This window comes from Hibiscus syriacus, unplaced genomic scaffold, assembly GCF_006381635.1.
Source record: "Hibiscus syriacus cultivar Baekdansim isolate YM2019G1 unplaced genomic scaffold, ASM638163v2 tig00111311_pilon, whole genome shotgun sequence".
Classification (NCBI taxonomy): Eukaryota; Viridiplantae; Streptophyta; class Magnoliopsida; order Malvales; family Malvaceae; genus Hibiscus; species Hibiscus syriacus.
In genome coordinates this window covers 1,587,488-1,608,342 of record NW_024063054.1, presented here as the reverse complement: position 1 = coordinate 1,608,342, position 20,855 = coordinate 1,587,488, and positions in this window count along the sequence as shown.

Sequence of the window (20,855 nt, the reverse complement as noted above, 5' to 3'; positions counted from 1 at the left end):
AAATATTACCTTGAAAATTTCGGATTTGAGAGGAATTGATGTTGTTTTGCACGATTTGATGATAAATGCAGGATTGGGAGTTGAAAAACTTGAGGATTCCAATAATATTTTGTTGATTTTAAGCAAAATGAGATTTTAGAGAGAGAGAGAGAGGCAAACGGCGTGAGTGTTTTAGAGTTAGGTTTTGAGAAGATGAAGAAAAATAGGGGTTTTATCTAAAAACCCGACGGATGCATCGATGCATAACCCCATGCATCGATGCACATTCAAGGCGTGCATCATTATGATGAATCGATGCAAATTTAAAGGGATGCATCGATGCACTATTAAGTGTATCAATGCATGAAGCACAGAAATGTCAAAAATCCGTTTTAAACACTTAAAATGCTAAATTAATTAGCTCTAGTGGTATTGACAACTCATATATTAAAAATTAATCATGTTCAATTAATCAAATTAATCTTTAAACAATATTTGAACATAAAATTAATTTTCACCAAATAACATAAACTCCCCCTAACTAATAGCAAAGAATGCAATCAAAAATTACCATTATAAGCATTTTTCATTTATTCTTAAAAGTGCTAAAATTATTTTAAATACTAAGTGAAGATAGGTCAGTTAAACCTAATTCTCTCCTAAGTGTCCAAAATATTTCCTTGTCTAAAGGTTTTGTAAAAATATCCGCTAATTGATGCAAAGTATCAACAAATTCTAGAACTATATCTTCCTTAGTGACATGGTCTCTAATAAAGTGATGTCTTATTTCAATGTGCTTAGTTCTAGAGTGTTGGATGGGATTTTTAGTGAGACAAATAGCACTAGTATTGTCACACTTGATAGGAATGATACCTACTTCAATTCCATAATAAAAAAGTTGTTGTTTCATCCATAAAACTTGTGCACAACAACTACCGGCTGAAATGTATTCCGCTTCACTGGTAGATAAAGCAACACAATTTTGTTTCTTTGAAAACCAAGAAATCAGCATATTTCCAAGGAATTGGCAAGTACCGAAGGTGCTTTTCCTATCTAATTTGCATCCTCCATAATCCGCATCAGAAAAGGCATGCAAGCTAAAGCTAGAGTCTCTAGGATACAAAAGTCCTAAACTAGGAGTGCCCTTAAGGTATCTAAAGATTCTCTTAACAGCTAGTAAATGTGATTCCTTAGGACATGATTGAAATCTAGCACATAAGCAAACACTAAACATAATTTCCGGTCTACTTGCAGTTAGATACAGTAAAGATCCAATCATTGACCTATATAATTTAACATCCACACATTTACCTCCTTCATCCAAGTCAAGCTTTGTAGAAGAGCTCATTGGAGTGTCATGAGGTTTCCTATTTTCCAGTCCAAATTTCTTGAGCATATCTTTGACGTACTTAGCTTGATTGATGAAGATGCCATATTTTCTTTGCTTGATTTGGAGTCCCAAGAAAAATGAGAGCTCCCCCATCATGCTCATTTCGAATTCGCTTTGCATTAACTTAGAAAATTCTTGGCAAAGAACATCATTAGTAGAACCAAATATTATATCATCAACATAAATTTGAACTACTAATAAATCTTTACCTTTATGCTTTAAAAACAATGTAGTGTCAACCTTCCCTTTTGAAAAACCTTTTTCAATTAAAAAGTTTGACAATCTTTCATACCAAGCTCTAGGAGCTTGTTTTAAACCATCAAGCGCTTTTGTCAATTTAAGAACATGATCCGGAAATTTTGAATCTTTGAAACTTGGAGGTTGTTCCACATACACTTCTTCTTTTATAAAACCATTTAAAATGCACTTTTAACATCCATTTGATATAATTTAAATTCATGAAAACATGCAAATGCTAATAACATTCTAATTGCTTCCATCCTAGCTACGGGAGCGTATGTTTCATCATAGTCTATGCCCTCTTCTTGAGTATACCCTTGAGCAACAATTCTAGCCTTGTTTCTCACTATATTACCACTCTCATCAAGCTTATTCCTAAATACTCATCTAGTACCTACAGTAGATTTATTACTAGGCCTTTCAACTATTGTCCAAACTTTACTTCTCTCAAATTGTTTTAATTCTTCTTGCATAGCCAATGTTCATCATTTAATGTTTCTTTAATATTCTTAGGCTCTATGCATGAAATAAATGCAACAAAATTACAAATATTTCTAAGAGAAGATCGAGTTGTTACCTCTTTGGATGGATAACCTATAATCTCACCATCCTTGACATAGTTGTACTCTCTTAGATGAGATACTTCTCTTTCTTCAGTGGTTGGATTCTCAAGAGGATCATGAGTTTCCTCATCTTTCGTTTCTTCCTTTGATGATGATTCTCCAACGTCGTATCTAATGTCATTTGTATTTATAATACCTACATCATCATTCATACAATAATCATTCCTCGGAAGGGGATTATCATCGAAAACAACATGTATAGAATCTTCTACAACAAAAGTTCTTTTATTAAATACTCGATAAGCTTTATAATTTAAGGAATAACCTAGAAAAATTCCTTCATCACTTTTAGCATCAAGTTTGTCAAGGTTTTCTTTACCGTTTTTTAAAACAAAATATTTACATCCAAAAGGATGAAAATAACTAATGTTAGACTTTTTATTTTTGAAAATTTCATAAGGAGTTTTTTTAAATTTGGCCTAATCATTACTCGATTTACAACATAACAAGCGGTATTTGTGGCTTCCGCCCAAAAATATTTTGGCAAATTATTTTCACAAAGCATGATTCTAGCCATTTCTTCTAAAGTTTGAATTTTCCTCTCAACAACTCCATTTTGTTGAGGGGTTCTAGGTGCTGAAAAATTATGGCTAATACCATTAGAATTACAAAACTCATTAAATCCAAGATTTTCAAATTCAGTACCATGATCACTTCTAACACTAGTGATAGAGTAACCTTTTTCGTTTTGTATTACTTTTGAAAATGTGATGAAATTTTCTAATGCTTCATCTTTAGTACTTAAGAATAGAACCCAAGTATATCTAGAATAGTCATCTGCCAAGACAAATGCATATTGTTTTCCACCCAAGCTAGTAGTCCTAGTTGGCCCAAAAAGATCTATATGTATCAATTGTAATACTCTACTAGTTGACACATCATTAATGAATTTAAAAGAAACTCGCTTTTGTTTTCCTTTAGCACAAGCATCACAGATTTTATCATTATCAAATTTAAGTTTAGGCAACTCTCGAACTAAATCACCTTGAATTAGCCGTTGCAAAACACTCATACTAGCATGTCCTAGTCTCCTATGCCATAACCAACTATCATGTTCATCCTTAGCAACTAGGCACAAATTAGTCATATCAATAGAATCTAAATGCACCATGTATATGTTTCCTATTCTATGACCAACAAGCATAACTCGATTAGATGTAATGTCAACGACTTTACAACCATTAATTTTAAACATGACATTGAATCCCTTATTGCATAGTTGACTAATACTCAATAGATTATGCTTTAATCCATTCACATATAACACATTTTTAATTTGTATGGAAGAGATATTACATATAGTACCAATACCTTCAATGTGACCTTTTGAATTATCACAAAAAGTCACTTCTCCTCTATTTTTGGCGTTAAGCTCTATGAACCGGCTTTTGTCTCCGGTCATGTGTCTCGAGCATCCACTATCAAGGTACCATGAATTTGGATTTGTTTCTCGTGCCTTGTAGCAATGCTCCTTTTCCTACAAACATAGATTAATTCCTAATTTTTGGTACCCAAATTCTTTTGGGTCCATATTCATTAGTTTCTAAAATCCTTGTCCCCTTTGGTATCCATTTATAAAGGATATCCTTATCTTTAGTAGTAATGAATTCTTTAGGAACCCATATACCCTAATAATTTTACCATTCAAGGTTCGTTGAGGGCTTCTATGATTGTAGCTTCTAAAACTTTTCTTAACAAAATTGGATTTTGAATTCTCACATTTTTCAAAACTTTTTGTTCCAACCTTATTAAAAGAAGTTTTAAGATCATCAATCTTCTTTTGATGATCATCATGAACTTTTGAAAGTAAGTTATGCAAATCAGTATTTTTCTTTTCAAAATCATTAATTTTGATTTGCAATTCTTTGATCTTACTTTCAAGCTCATTGTTGGTCTTGGATATAAGACTATTTTCATTTTTCAATTTTGAAATATCATTTTTGTATTTTAAAAATAGAGTCTTATAATCCGAAGCCAACCCATTATAATCCTCTAATAACTCATCATAAGATAATTCATCCAAATCGAATGAGTTAGAGGTTACCTTAGAATCTTCTCGATAGCCATCAAGCACAAGTTTGTAACTTCTTGTTCCTCTTCATCGGAACCTTCTTCATCGCTCCATGTAGCTACATGAGCCTTGTGCTTCTTTTTGGATTGACCCTTTTTCTTCAATTATAGGTAATCATATTTGACATGCCCAGACTTTCTGCATTCATAGCAAATGATCGGGTCTTTCTCCTTCGATTCAGTTTTGACGCCTTCATGACGTTTGAATTTTCTTCCTCGATTGGGCATCATCAACTTTCTGAATCGTTTGGCAAATAATGCCATTTCCTCGTCATCATCATCGTCATTTGAATCACTCTAATCTTTTGTGGATTTGAGAGCAACACTAATGTTTTTCTTCTTCTCCTTTGGTGTCTCGTCAATCTTATCGAGGTCCACTTCATCTTCAAGCATCATTTCATGAGTGAGAAGGGAACCAATTAGTTCTTCAATAGTTAAGGACGTTAGATCCTTAGACTCGATGATTGCCGTCTTCTTTGATTGCCACGATTTTGGAAGGGAGTAGATTAACTTCCTCACAAGCTTTTCATTTGAAATGATTTCTCCATAAGATTTGAGACCTTTGACAATCATTGAAAATCTATCCGTCATAGCTTTGATATTTTCACTTGGTTTCATCCTGAAATTTTCATAGCTATGGTTTAGAATACTAATTTTAGATTTCTTTACCTCATCGGTACCTTCATGAGTGACTTGAAGTTTGTCCCATATTTCTTTGGCGATTGTACAAGATGAAACTCTTCCGTATTCATCTGGTCCAAGAGCACAAAATATGATATGGATGGCTTTGGAGTTGAGCTGGAACATTCTTGTCTCTCCTTCACTCTACAATCTTGGATGAGTGAGAGGCTTGATGTATCATTCTTCTACGACATTCCATGCTCCCATGTCACTTGCTTGAATGAAGTACATCATCCTATTTTTCCAATAGGCATAGTTAGCCCCATTGAAGAAAGGAGGCTTGTTGACGGGCATCGAATCGAGACCAGAGTCGTAATTTGAAGCGGAGGCCATTGATGACTTGATAATCGATGTAACTCTTCCCGAATCGACTCAAGAGGCGATTAAACCTTCAAATGAGTGAGGCTATGATACTAATTGTTGAGTTAATCGATTGACGGAATCGGCCAAGAGGGGGTGAATTGCCAATTAAAATTTTGTGGAAGCTTTTGCAGAAAGTTGAAAGTAATTGCATAGCGATTTAGAGTGGTTTGACTTTATCAACCAAAGTCTACGTCCACTACCTTAGCTATCCACACTAAGGATTTTCCAACAAATTCACTAATTTGTTCTTTCTTTTGAGGCCAAAGAGATAACCTTACAACTTCCTCAAGAATATACCTCAATTCTTGAGAACACTCTTTTCTCAAAGAGAAGATTACAAATTTGCAAACTCACAAGAAAAACCTCACAAGGCAAATATGTTTGCACAATTCTAGAACAAAGAAAGAACACTCAAGAATAAATACAATTGAGCACAATAAGTGTTCTTGAAAGAAAAATGAATATTGAATGAAAATAGGCTTGAAATACTCAAACTTGATGTTTGATGCTTTCTCTTTGATTCTCTCTTGATTCTAGTTGCTTGATGTTTTTTGTTGTTGATCAATGGCTTCTAAGCTTGTTTAAATACACCTTGAATCACTTCTGAATGTTGGGGATGATTAGTGGATTCAATAGAGCTGTTAACTTCCTAAAAAGGCTACTTTTAAAGCCTTTTTCACTTAAGTTATTGTTTGTTTAAAAGCTCATTTTAGTCATTTTAGGATCATGTAGTTGCATATAGTTGCATTTGTGGTGGCTGTGCTATTTTATTTCTTAATGATACTGTTTGAGGGAAATGTGCAGTTTGTCTATGGTGTACAGGGAATAGCAAGGAAAATGATTCTTTGGGAAGTAATGCCGCGGTATCACACGTTGCTAAAGCAGATTGAAATGCCTTGGCATTTTTGGCGCAGAAAAAGACAAAAAGATATTTCTGCATAAGGACAGCTGGCACTGGACAGCTGTCTCTGCACGTGAAGGACTGCTGTAACCGCCTGCCAGAGCTGCCAATGTACCACTGCCACTTGGAGGATAAGATTCATGCACAAAATGTGATTCTAGGGGTATGAGGGGTATTTCGCACCCAACAAACTCATCATTACCCCTAGATATTTTATTTATTATATATGACACCTCATGGGAGAGAGAGAGAGAGGACGGTGAGCACACGCATAGAGCAGAAAATTCATATTTTTATTTTCTCTTTTTCCTTTCTTTTTCCTTGGAATATTCATCCATTGATAAAGCTCCAAGGAGTGGCAAGCTAGGCGCCGAAAGGAGCTAGCGAGCTAGGTGGTTCGTGGTGGCCGAGAGGAAACCTCCGGTGGCACGTCGAAGGCTTCTTCTCACTTCCCTTTTTGCTGCTATTTTTATATTATTTTGTGGGTTGTTGAACGAATATTTTCATGACTTTGTGTTTGGATATTTCGAACCCCACCATGAACTAACTTATTTGGTGGTGGTTGGTTGAATGGTTGTTTGAACTTTATTTTCAATAGTATATTTAAGTTTATTTTGGTTCTTTATTTGCTTTGCTTATGAATGCTTCACCATCTAGGCTTGTAAGAGGCATGGAAATGTCCATCTCTTAGATGAAGGTTAAGTATTCGGAAGAATCCTAAGCTAAAAATACTTGTAAGTATTCGGAAGAAACGCAAGATAAGATCCTCATAAGCAATGGGTTATGATATTTTCAAGGGGCTTTGAACCGGCCTAGGAATATTATAACTTAATCCCTTAGATCTCGGAAGAGACTAGGATAGGATTTCAACAACTAAAAAGGGTGTATTTATCAATAGGGTAGGCTGTCCAACATCGTTGAGTGAGAGCAGATGCCTTGGCATCCTATTCTGTTAGGTTCTTTTGAACACTTTAGGAAAGCCCTGTCGAGTAAGTAAAGACCAGTTAGCTTATATATACTTGAGAAATAAGTTTAGCAACCTTAGACCAATCCTTACCATTCATTTCATTGGAAGCTCGTCACGTGAGGATTATTTTCTTCTTATTTTATTTATCTTTTTATTTACTGTCTTTACCATTTCTCATTGCCTTGACATTTCACCATACTCAATATTAAACATCCATCATTGCCACTGCATTTCTATTTGCTACACCATCACACCATCAATCCGCATCCACCAGCATACACATATCCATTGCCGTGACATTTGTATATATCAAGACTAACTATACTTAGATAGAATACTGCATTGCTTTGGTTAGACTTTTGTGATTTCACCATATCCCTGTGGAGACTATACTCACTCATCATTATATTACTTGAGCGATTGTGTATACTTGCACATTATTTGCGTATATTTTATAGTACTCACAACACGCGAACAAGTTTTTGGCGCCGTTGTCGGGGATTGGCAGCCTGAAGTTATTTAGTTTTGCCAGAGCATTTTATTTTGTTTTGTATTTTTATTTTTGTATAGTTTAATTGATATTTTTGTTTTATTTTTCAGGTTTATTTAGTGTATGCCTAGAAGAAATTCTGAAGAGCCTTTGGAACCAATAGAACCTGAGATTGAAAGACTCTTTAGAAGAAGAAGAAGACGTGCTCAAGGAAATATGTATCAGATTGGAAACCAAGGCATTAGTCAAGACGACGGAAATCAGAATGCCGCGACATTAAACAATGCTGAACCTGCTATCAGGCCTCGTGTTATTCGAGATCATTTAAATCCGATGCTGGATGATCTGAATCCTGGGATTGTGGCACCCGAAATTCAAGCTGCACATTTCGAGCTGAAACCAGTCATGTTCAACATGTTGAATTTCATTGGGCAGTTTGGGGGTATGCCAACTGAAGATGCCAGGCAGCACATTCGCAATTTTCTGGAAGTTTGTGATTCTTTCCGCCTAGAAGGAGTGCATAAGGATTTTTTGAAATTAAAGTTTTTTCCGTATTCATTGCGTGACCGAGAAAGGGCTTGGTTGAGTGGTGTACCAGTCGGTTCGATGGAATCATGGGCCGATCTTTACAAGAGCTTCTTATTGAGGTACAACCCACCGAATATGAATACGCAGCTAAGGAATGAAATATCATCTTTTCGCCAGGGCGACGACGAATCCATGTATGAGTGTTGGGATCATTACAAGAGTTTGCTTTGAAAGTGTTCAAATCATGGTTTTCATGATTGGACTCAAGTAGTCATGTCTGTTATGCCAAGGCAATCATCACGAGTGGGAGGCGTTTTCTATCTTGGACAGAATTGCTAACAATGATTATCAATTTCCTTCCTCAAGACTTGGGAGTGGGAGGAGAGCACCTGGAGCATTCGAGTTAGAAGCCAAAGATTCGGTGTCCGCTCAACTCTCCGCTATTACTAATATGTTGAAGAACTTACAATGTTCCACTGAGGTGAAGGAAGTGAAAACAACTAGTCTGGCATGTCTGTTATGCCAAGGCAATCATCACGAGAGCGAATGCCCAACCAACCATGAGTCCATCAACTTTGTAGGCAATTACAATCGAGGCAGCAACAATCCTTACTCAAACATGTATAATGCTGGATGGCGTCAGCATCCTAATTTTTCATGGGGAAATCAAGGAGCCCACAATGCTAATCAACCTACTAGGCAGCAGAATCACAATGAGACTCAAAGTTACCAAAATGCTATGCCATGGCATAATACTAACAAAGGAGCTTCATCTTCAGCGAGCATAAGTTCCTTACAAGCTACAATTTAAGAATTCATATCTACTACGAATACAATGCTGCAAGACCATTCTACTTCAATTAAGAATCAAGGAGCTTTACTTAATAGTCAAGGCGCCTTACTTCAAAGCCATAGCTCATCTCTGAGAGCTTTGGAAGGTCAAGTTGGTCAGATTGCTACGACATTGCAAGAGCGTCAGCAAGGACGTTTGCCAAGTGATACTGAAGTCACTAAAGGGCCTGGAAAAGAGCACTGCAATGTGTTAACTCTTAGGAGTGGAACACAAATCAATCAACAAGTCAAGGATAGTGGGCCACAGCATGATGATTCTAATCCCACTACTGAAGCTGAATTACAAGATGATAGAGTTTCTAAGAAGGACAAGGAGGAGGATTCTGCCAAGGTACCAGATTCTGATGCCAATGCAAAAGAAAATTCTATTCCTACAGCTAAGGAAGCTAGACCTCCCCCACCCTTCCCGTAAAGATTGAAGAAGCACAATGATGAAGTTCAGTTCAAGAAGTTCGTAGACATTCTTGATCAGCTCCATATCAATATACCTCTCTTGGAAGCTGTTGAACAGATGCCGATGTATGCCAAATTTCTGAAGGACATCTGTACCAAGAAGAGGAAAGTAGAGACTGTTGCCACGGTAACAGAATTTTGTTCTTCATTGAGTAAGTTGCCGCCAAAGAGAAATGATCCGGGCAGCTTCATTATTCCTTGTTCAATTGGAGCTAATTTTGTTGGAAAGGCTTTATGTGATCTTGGTTCAAGTGTCAACTTAATGCCAAACTCGATATTCTTGAAGCTTGGCATAGGAGATGCAAGACCCACCTCAGTTATTTTACAACTTGCCGACAAATCCCATGTTAAACCTGAAGGGAGAGTCGAGGATGTCATAGTAAGGGTGGACAAGTTTGTGTTTCCAGTCGACTTCTTAATTCTGGACTGCGAAGTTGATGCCAAGGCACCAATCATTCTGGGAAGACCTTTCCTAGCCACTGGACGTATCTTGATAGACTGTGAAAAAGGTGAACTCACCATGAGAGTGGCTGATCAGTGTGTAACTGTCAATGTTTTTAGAACGCTCAAATATGTTGATGACACTGAAGAATGCTAAGGAATTTCTGAATTGAACTCAGTGATTGAAGAAGAGACTGAACATCTTTGCCAGAACAACTTCATTCAGCTAGCAGAAAATGAATATTGGGTGGATGATGAAAGCTTAGTGGAGTCCGACGACTTTCCAATTTTGGAGGAGCAATCTAGCTTAGTACAAGTTAGATCAGGTATGAATTTTGAACCTCTGAATTTTGATGAATTCATTTCTCCTAAGCCTTCATTAGTGCATGCACCCAATCTAGAGCTTAAGACTTTGCCAGGGCATCTTAAATATGTTTACTTAGGTAGCGATGAGACTTTACCGGTGATTATTTCCGCTAACCTTACTGCTAACCAAGAGCAAAGTTTGTTAAGTGTTTTGATGCAGCATAAAAAAGCAATTGGTTGGACTATGGCCGATTTGAAAGGCATTAGTCCCACGATCTGCATGCACAAGATTCAGCTAGAAGATTGCCACGGCAATTCAATTGAACCATAAATAAGACTCAACCCTGTTATGAAGCAAGTAGTGATGAAAGAAATTCTGAAATGGCTTGATGCTGGAGTGATCTACCCTATCTCCAATAGCTCATGGGTGAGCCCTATCCAATGTGTTCCGAAGAAAGGAGGCACGACGGTGGTTACGAATGAGGATAATGAGCTATTACCCACTCGCACTGTGACCAGCTGGAGGATATGCATGGACTATAGAAAACTCAACAAAGCTACGAAGAAGGACCACTTTCCTCTACCTTTCATCGACCAAATGTTGGATCGATTGGCCGGCAAAGCATTCTATTGCTTTTTGGATGGGTACTCGGGGTACAATCAAATTGCCATCGCACCAGAGAACCAGGAGAAAACTACATTTACTTGTCCCTATGGCACTTTTGCCTTTAGGAGGATGCCTTTTGGACTCTGTAATGCCCTGGCAACGTTTCAGCGCTGTATGCAAGCTATATTTTCAGATATGGTTGAGGATTTTCTGGAGATCTTCATGGATGACTTTTCTGTTTATGGGGATGACTTTTAACGATGCCTCGGCAATTTAGCAAAAGTTCTCAAGAGATGCGAGGAGGCTGAGTTGGTCTTAAACTGGGAAAAATGTCACTTCATGGTGACTGAAGGTATTGTATTAGGCCACAAAATTTCACACAAGGGTATTGAGGTGGACAAGGCAAAGATTGAAGTGATTGAAAAATTGCCATCGCCAACTTCGGTCAAGGGAATAAGAAGTTTTCTTGGACATGCTGGATTTTATAGAAGATTTATCAAAGACTTCTCCAAGATTTCTAAGCCCTTGTGCACATTGCTTCAACAAAACCAACCCTTTGTGTTTGACGAATTATGCCTCGGCGTATTTACTGAGCTGAAACGACAACTGATCTCGGCACCCATTGTAGTCCCTCCCGACTGGACATCACCATTTGAGCTGATGTGTGATGCAAGCGACTATGCCGTAGGAGCTGTTTTGGGGCAACGCCGAGGTAAAATCTTTCATGTTATTTATTACTCTAGCCTCACTTTAAATGAAGCACAATTGAACTACACCACCACTGAGAAAGAATTACTTGCCGTGGTATTTGCTTTTGATAAATTTAGACCTTACCTAATAGGCACTAAAGTTATTGTTCACACTGATCATTCGGCTATAAAATACTTAGTGAACAAAAAGGATGTCAAGCCTAGACTTATTAGGTGGATCTTACTTTTGCAAGAATTTGACTTAGAGGTGGTAGATAGAAAAGGAACTGAAAATCAAGTTGCTGATCACTTGTCTAGGCTAGAGAACAATTCTGAATGCCATGACACTGTAGATATCCAAGAGGAATTTCCTGATGAGAAAATTTTATATGCCGCGGCAATCCCGTGGTACGCTGACCTTGTTAATTTTCTTGTTAGTGGAATTGTGCCTTTTGATTTGAATAGTCAGGCTAAAAAGAAGTTCAAGCACGATGCAAGGCACTATTTTTGGGATGAGCCATATCTGTTCAAACATTGTGCCGATCAGCTCATTAGACGATGTGTACCTGAAGAGGAGCAAAGTAATATTTTGTACCATTGTCATTCGGCCCCAAGTGGAGGCCATTTTGGTGGAACAAGGACTGTTGCTAAGGTCCTGCAATCAGGCTTTTACTGGCCAACTTTGTTTAGAGATGCCCAAGCATTTTACAAAGGATGTGATCGATGCCAACGGACTGGAAACATCTCCAGACGACATGAGATGCCGCTGCAAAATATTTTGGAGATAGAGCTGTTTGATGTGTGGGGCATCGACTTCATGGGACCATTCCCATCTTCTGAAGGAAAATTATATATATTGCTTGCTGTGGATTATGTGTCAAAGTGGGTGGAAGCAATAGCAACATCAAGGAATGACTCCAAGACCGTACTCAAGTTTTTGCACAAGTATATTTTCACTCGGTTTGGAGTACCTCGTGCTATCATTAGTGATGAAGGAACCCATTTTGATAACAAGTTGATTGCCAAGGCATTGCTGAGATATGGAGTTCGACACAAGATTGCCACGGTATATCACCCGCAGACAAATGGCCAAGCTGGGATATCTAATCGAGAGATCAAGCAGATTTTAGAGAAAGTAGTTAACCCAAAGCGAAAGGATTGGTCGCCAAAGTTGGATGAAGCACTTTAGGCGTACAGAACAGCATTCAAAACTCATTTGGGGATGTCACCCTTCAAGTTAGTGTATGGTAAAGCTTGTCATCTCCCGGTTGAGCTTGAACATAAAGCTTATTGGGCTATCAAGCGATTGAATTTCGATGCTCAACTAGCTGGGGAGCAGAGATTATTAGAACTTAATGAAATGGAAGAGTTTAGAGCACAAGCATATAAGAATGTTCGGATATACAAGGAGAAAACCAAGAAGTGGCATGACCAAAAACTGATGCCACGGCATTTTCATGTGGGGCAACAAGTCTTGCTTTACAACTCCAGACTTAAACTCTTTCCTGGGAAGCTAAAATCTCGATGGTCAGGGCCATTTGAGGTGCATTATGTCTATCCCCATGGAGCTGTTGACATCAAGAGAATAGACAATGGGAAGATCTTCAAGGTCAATGGCCAGCGTCTGAAAGCCTACAATGGAATTCCACCACCGCACAACAAGGACGTGTTACGGCTGCACGATACTGAAGCGTGCCCAGAGGAGAACCAAAATTCGATGCCTCGGCATTGAATTTGTGTCTGTGCATAAATAAAATTTAACATTCAAGTTTTTTCTTTAGTTTTATTTTATTTTGTAATTAATTTTTGATCTGATTTGTAGGGACCACATTGCTGCAAACCGTACAAGGAGCGGTTACCAAAGGGAAGAAAGGACAAAGCATTAATTGGAGAGATATTCTTGTGATTTGTTTCTTTTTATTTAATTTAATTTCTGACATTTACTTTTCTCTTTCCACAATTTTTGTCCCATCATCATCATTACTTTTTGGCAGTTTTTCCTTCCCCATACACGCACAACCCCCAACCACTAATTTCTCTCTTAACCGTCCTATCACCCCTTTTCCCTCCTAAATTTTTAACTTTTTCTTTTATCTTTCATTATTAATTTTTCTCTTTCATTTTAACTTTTACCTTTTCTCTTTCATTTATTCATCTCCTTTCTTTGTTATTTCTCCATAGCCGAAATACATCCAAGTTTTTAAAGCTTTCAAAAGCTTTTTCATTTTTCATTTTTCTTACTTCAAAAACACTGAAAATGGTGCGCTCAAGACCGGCTCCAGCCGACACGACCGCTTGGCAACAGTTTGAGAACGATGAGGCTAAGGCTCGGTTCTAAAACTTCAAGAACCGAAAACTCTTTTTTGAGTTAGGATTTATTTTTACCGAGGAAACCGATGGTGGTTTTGGACCCGATGTTATGGACATCGTGACGCCGCTCAAATGGCAGAAGTTTGCCCGTCATCCTGGTTCGGTGAACGCCTCATTAGTTAAGGAGTTCTATGCGAACATTTCCAAGCCCAATCAACACTCCATCTTCGTTCGAGGTAAGCAAATCCGTTTTACATCCACTGCTATTAATCGTTATTTTCATTTGCAGGATGTTGTGGATAACCATGCCAAGTTCGAAGAGGAAGCAGATAGCAACACATACGATGGGATCTTAGAGGACCTTTGTTTTGAAAACACCGAGTGGAATGGTCGCCAGACGAGTAGATACTCAGTCAACCGGGAACGTCTTCAGCCGCGCGTAAAGTTATGGAATCACTTTCTCAAGAACAAACTCATGCCCACCTCCCACAACACTACGGTATCACTTTCACGCTTATTGCTTTTGCATTCTATAATGGTATCCCGTTCGATCGATGTGGGTCATATCATTGTTCAGCAAGTTCACGACTGTTTGGGTAAAAAAGCAAGTGCTTTGGTGTTTCCTAATTTAATTACCGCTTTATGTCGTAAGAAAAAGGTTGAGGAAAATGCTTTTGATGAAATTTTACCTGGATTATCGGGCATCACTAGGGCTAGACTTCCACTGTTGTTGGGAATTGAAAATCCCAAGTCTAACGACCCTGTTCATGAGCAATCTGCATGTGCTACAGAATCGAATACCGAGGCAAGGTTACTTGCTCTCGAGGAAGCTGTGACGCAGACTCAAGCTCAAATGCATGCTTTACACGGTGACATCCGTAACTTCTTTGGATATGTGAAGCATAGAGATGCTGTGGTGGAATCATTCTTTCAAGAAATTATTCCCCACGGACAACGGAATTTTCCTGGATTCCCAGACGAAATTCTGTCGGCATTCAATGCCGAGGCATCTCCAGAGCCTGAGCACGATGCACCTGATCCTCCTGCTGATGACCCTACTCCTGATACACACCGGTACAAGACTCCTGAATATCCGCCCACTGTCCCTGTCGAAGAAACACCCAGCCCCATCCCAGCACCCAATCCTTCTCCTGCACAACGTAGTGGTCGCCGCACCAAGACCACGGCTGGACGCATTGCGCACTATTACTCCAATTCTTCCGAGTCCAGCCCAGCACCTATCCGAAAGCGCACCCGACGAGGAGCTGCTAGCACCTCCAAAGCATCACCATCACGTAAACATTGAGGTACCTCTCTTGCATCTATTTTCATTTAGTTACATTTCATTGCATAACATATAGTTTATAGTTAGTTTAGTTCTCTTTAAAGCATTGAGGATAATGTTTCCCTTAAGTTTGGGGGAGGTATTGTTCTTGGTAGGTCATATGCATGATAGCGTTAGCATAGTATTATGCCATGGCATCAGTAAATGGTAGGACAGTTAGATAAAATGTTTTGAGGATACCCGATGATGATAATTTTGTTAGGCTAGAATCTAAATGTAAATGACTGTTGAGAATGATAGAACTCACTCTAGGGCTTGATGCTTGCTGAAAAATATTTACACGATTTGTATGTTCTCTATACTTAGAAAATTTAGGAAATTTTTATGAAGGAACTTTAGTTAGTCTTGGCATTGGAATATAGTATGGTGTTTAAAAGAAAAATCAAAAACAAACTCCCTTAGAAATGAAACTGTGAATAAATGCTTAAGCATAGCTGTAGAGGGACACTCCTCTTTGCCGTGGCATTTCCTGGAACTTTCTTTAATAAATGGAAGCCTCGTGCATATGAGTGAATGAAAGAAGTCACGGGATGACTCTACTTAACTAGCTCGGGGATGGAAGGTATGCTCCCTTTCATCTAGAGTGTGGGAGAGTAGGTGTGATGAGCTGACTCCCTTCGTAACAACAATAAAAAAAAATCAAAGAAAAGGGAGTAAAAATGTGCTTAATGATAAGTAAATGCCTTGACAAAAACTAGGGGACTTGATTAGAAATTGTCTAAATTCGCTAAGTATATATTGGATACAATCGTGCACACACACTACCACAAAGGATTTTAACCTAGAGAAAAGTACTTGAATTCTTGATAAGTCTAGCATGTTGAAGCCTATCGTTCTGAGGGTTAAAATTCAATTTTGTCCTACTGTCTTACTATCGAACTTTGCCATGACATTATGCTTATGTAACTGCTATCCATTGCTTGAGGACAAGCAATAGCTTAAGTTTGGGGGTGTGTTAACTTCCTAAAAAGGCTACTTTTAAAGCCTTTTTCACTTAAGTTATTGTTTGTTTAAAAGCTCATTTTAGTCATTTTAGGATCATGTAGTTGCATATAGTTGCATTTGTGGTGGCTGTGCTATTTTATTTCTTAATGATGTTGTTTGAGGGAAAGGTGTAGTTTGTCTATGGTGTACAGGAAATAGCAAGGAAAAGGATTCTTTGGGAAGTAATGCCGCGGCATCACACGTTGCTAAAGCAGATTGAAATGCCTTGGCATTTCTGGCGCAGAAAAAGACAAAAAGATATTTCTGCATAAGGACAGCTGGCACTGGACAGCTGTCTCTGCACGTGAAGGACTGCTGTAACCGCCTGCCAGAGCTGCCAATGGACCACTGCCACTTGGAGGATAAGATTCATGCACAAAATGTGATTCTAGGGGTATGAGGGGTATTTCGCACCCAACAAACTCCTCATTGCCCCTAGATATTTTATTTATTATATATGACACCTCATGGGAGAGAGAGAGAGAGGACGGTGAGCACACGCATAGAGCAGAAAATTCATATTTTTATTTTCTCTTTTTCCTTTCTTTTTCCTTGGAATATTCATCCATTGATAAAGCTCCAAGGAATGGCAAGCTAGGTGCCGAAAGGAGCTAGCGAGCTAGGTGGTTCGTGGTGGCCGAGAGGAGACCTCCGGTGGCGCGTCGAAGGCTTCTTCTCACTTCCCTTTTTGCTGCTATTTTTATATTATTTTGTGGGTTGTTGGAACGAATATTTTCATGACTTTGTGTTTGGATATTTCGAACCCCACCATGAACTAACTTATTTGGTGGTGGTTGGTTGAATGGTTGTTTGAACTTTATTTTCAATAGTATATTTAAGTTTATTTTGGTTCTTTATTTGCTTTGCTTATGAATGCTTCACCATCTAGGCTTGTAAGAGGCATGAAAATGTCCATCTCTTAGATGAAGGTTAAGTATTCGGAAGAATCCTAAGCTAAAAATACTTGTAAGTATTCGAAAGAAACGCAAGATAAGATCCTCATAAGCAATGGGTTATAGTATTTTCAAGGGGCTTTGAACTGGCCTAGGAATATTATAACTTAATCCCTTAGATCTCGGAAGAGACTAGGATAGGATTTCAACAACTAAAAATGGTGTATTTATCAATAGGGTAGGCTGTCCAACATCGTTGAGTGAGAGCAGATGCCTTGGCATCCTATTCTGTTAGGTTCTTTTGAACACTTTAGGAAAGCCCTGTCGAGTAAGTAAAGACCAATTAGCTTATATATACTTGAGAAATAAGTTTAGCAACCTTAGACCAATCCTTACCATTCATTTCATTGGAAGCTCGTCACGTGAGGATTATTTTCTTCTTATTTTATTTATCTTTTTATTTACTATCTTTACCATTTCTCATTGCCTTGACATTTCACCATACTCAATATTAAACATCCATCATTGCCACTGCATTTCCATTTGCTACACCATCACACCATCAATCCGCATCCACCAGCATACACATATCCATTGCCGTGACATTTGTATATATCAAGACTAACTATACTTAGATAGAATATTGCATTGCTTTGGTTAGACTTTTGTGATTTCACCCAATCCTTGTGGAGACGATACTCACTCATCATTATATTACTTGAGCGATTGTGTATACTTGCACATTATTTGCGTATATTTTATAGTACTCACAACACGCGAACAAGAGCCGTTTAAGAGTGAAAACAATTAATTAAAACAGTTGGGAGAGTCAGTGCATCGATGCATACCCATGGTGCATCAGTGTAAAATTCAAATATTTTGACCGTTGGACCTTTAGTGCATCGGTGCACTAAGAGTGCATCGATGCATCAAGTGCATTCGATGTTTCAAAATAGCCAGAGTGCATCGATGCATGACTGGTGCATCGATGCATCGAATGCATTCGATGTTTTGATAACATCCTTAGTGCATCGGTGCATGGTATGTGCATCGATGCATGAAATGCATTCGATGTTCACTTTAATTCATGGTGCATCGATGCATAGATTGGTGCATCGGTGAATCACTCTAGAAAATTGATTTTAGGTTTGATTTTGGTTCAAAATACTTTGTGAAAATTGTTTCAAAAATATATTAAGTATAAAACACAATTTTACACATTTAGTAGGGTTTGAATTTGATCTTAAAAGACTTGGAGTAATAATTTGATATTCGAGTAATTAAATCTAATATACTTTTAGAAAATCATTTGTAAAATCTAAAAATTCATTTAACTTAATTTGTTATATCGAAACATCAAAATGTTTTCAACATCACCTACTAAGAACTCAACGAGAGTATAGACTGTTAATCAATAAGATGAAAGATGAGATAATATTTTTTTATCTATTTCATTTTTTAATTAAAAAATTATTTTTTAAATCAAGTTTATTAAAATTAGTTAAAAAAAATTTGTGTAGTTCCCATGGACGTCATACCTTGATCATGCTAAACACGACTGTATTTTATATGTCATAATGGCGGGTGAGAATGTTTGGATGTTAACAGTCCCGCTGATCATTTATGAAATAATGGAGTGATATCCTATCGATCGCATGCTTCGATAATTTAACTGTGTCCAACTGATTCCGCCACATCCACTAGATTTTGACAAGTTACATCACTTAATGCGACAAGGGAAGACAAATGTTAATTGGGCAGATCTTCATGCAATGTATGTGATGGAGCGGGAGAGAAGATTCGATAGGCTATCCGTTGCTCAACCCATCTTTGACCATAGTGTTTTATATGATTACATGTGATACATGTATCACAAGGCTCATATCAAATTAATGTGGACTAACTCTTCCAATTGATCCATACGACCAAGCATTGGAAAAAAAAAGAACAGAATAATAGTAGACTTGAGACTACTTTTTGAATGAGATCTTGATGTTATTTTGTAGACATTATTCTGGAGATACGACCGGCTGTCTCTTAGCTTTCCAATGGTTCTTGAATCGTATCAATACAATATCAGAAACTCGAGATATGTCTATTTTAGTAAAGACAACGCACATAAAAATTCTCACACGTGATTAATACATGATTTTGTAAATATTACGAATTTTCAATATTTTTATTGATTATTTGTAATATATTCTACGATAGAATGATGCATTATCTTTTAGGATTAGATTTATTATTTTGTTAGGAATTAGAACCAAAACATGTTTATTTTATACATTAGTTATTTAGGACTTTTAAAACTAATCTCCTATATAAAAGAGACTTCATTCAACTTTGTAAATTAGATTTCTTTGATTAATAATACAACGAGAGTTTATTTTTGCAAGTATTGATTGCCTTGTGCCTTTGAACCATTCTTCATCGTAAGTTTTTTCAAGTTCTTCGTGAGAGAGATCTTCACACCTCCAGTTTGCCTTCTCATTGCGAATAGGAGGGCTAGTTAAAGTCGATTATCGAGTTCAATTGTGATTAGAAGGGTTCATAAGACAACTACTTATCGATTATCATCATCATCGTTAAATCACCATTATCGCCCATTACAACCAAACCTTAATTTTGAATAAGTATTTATATGTTTATTCAATCATAATCTTTATTTATCTTCATTATCTTAATCTTAATATTGTGTTCTTATCTTAATTTTCTAGCAACTTTCTTCCTCATTCAAAAGCCTAGATTGTGACAATAATCTAATCCATCTTCCATCTCATTCTTTGATTGAGTCTAGACTCGTAGGCTTGATTCTTCAACTAAGAACAACATTCATCACTCTGCTATCATCCCTTATCAACATGATGTGGTATGAAAAAAATATAAGATGCCACATATACTAATCGAATAGGAGTGAGCAAGAGGAATATTTTTGCCTCCCTCAATCTGTCCATCGACGCAATGTGGTGGTAGTGGAAGAGAATTATGCCCAAGAAGAAGAAAACACACTCCCGCCTAGTTATCGGGAATGACATAAATACTTGCACAGTTAACAACAGAGCTTTAGACACCGATGCAACCACCTACATTCTCCCGCTCGACTTAATTAACATTTTATCACATGGGGAGTCATTCATTATTTTAGCATATATCGCCTCCGGCAGAAGGTTTTTCACCGATGTGTTTCGTCCCTTTATGCTTGCCTATTGTATACTCTTCATGTACCTGTACAAACACATCATCCTTCATTTTTGTCTGTATCTGTTCCACCACCAGTATCTCAATATGCACCATTGGTAATAAACTTCGGAGGCGATATTGTTGACCAAACGTAGTCGCAGGCCCTATTTATTTGCTCTCGATTTTAGTGTCAGTGGTGGTACTCCAATTTCATATGTCGATGATGATGATGATAATGATAATGAAGATGAAGAATGAGAGAAAGAGGAAAGGGAAAGAGTTCACAGAAATCCACGTTCGACTTGTCGTTTATCACAGTGCGCTACGGGTGGACATAGACATTATTAGTGTTTTTTTCTTTAAATGAAAAATTATGTAATGTTTAAAAAAATTATTGTAATTTTTTTGAGTTAGTTGAACTCCAATTCTATATTTAGTTAATCGAACTTGTAAAAATATATTTAATTACTTGGACAAATAAAATACAAAAGATACAATTACTTCACTTCACTTATGGTTTCGATTTTTTTTACAAAATAAGGGATGTCAGGTTTGGTAGAAAG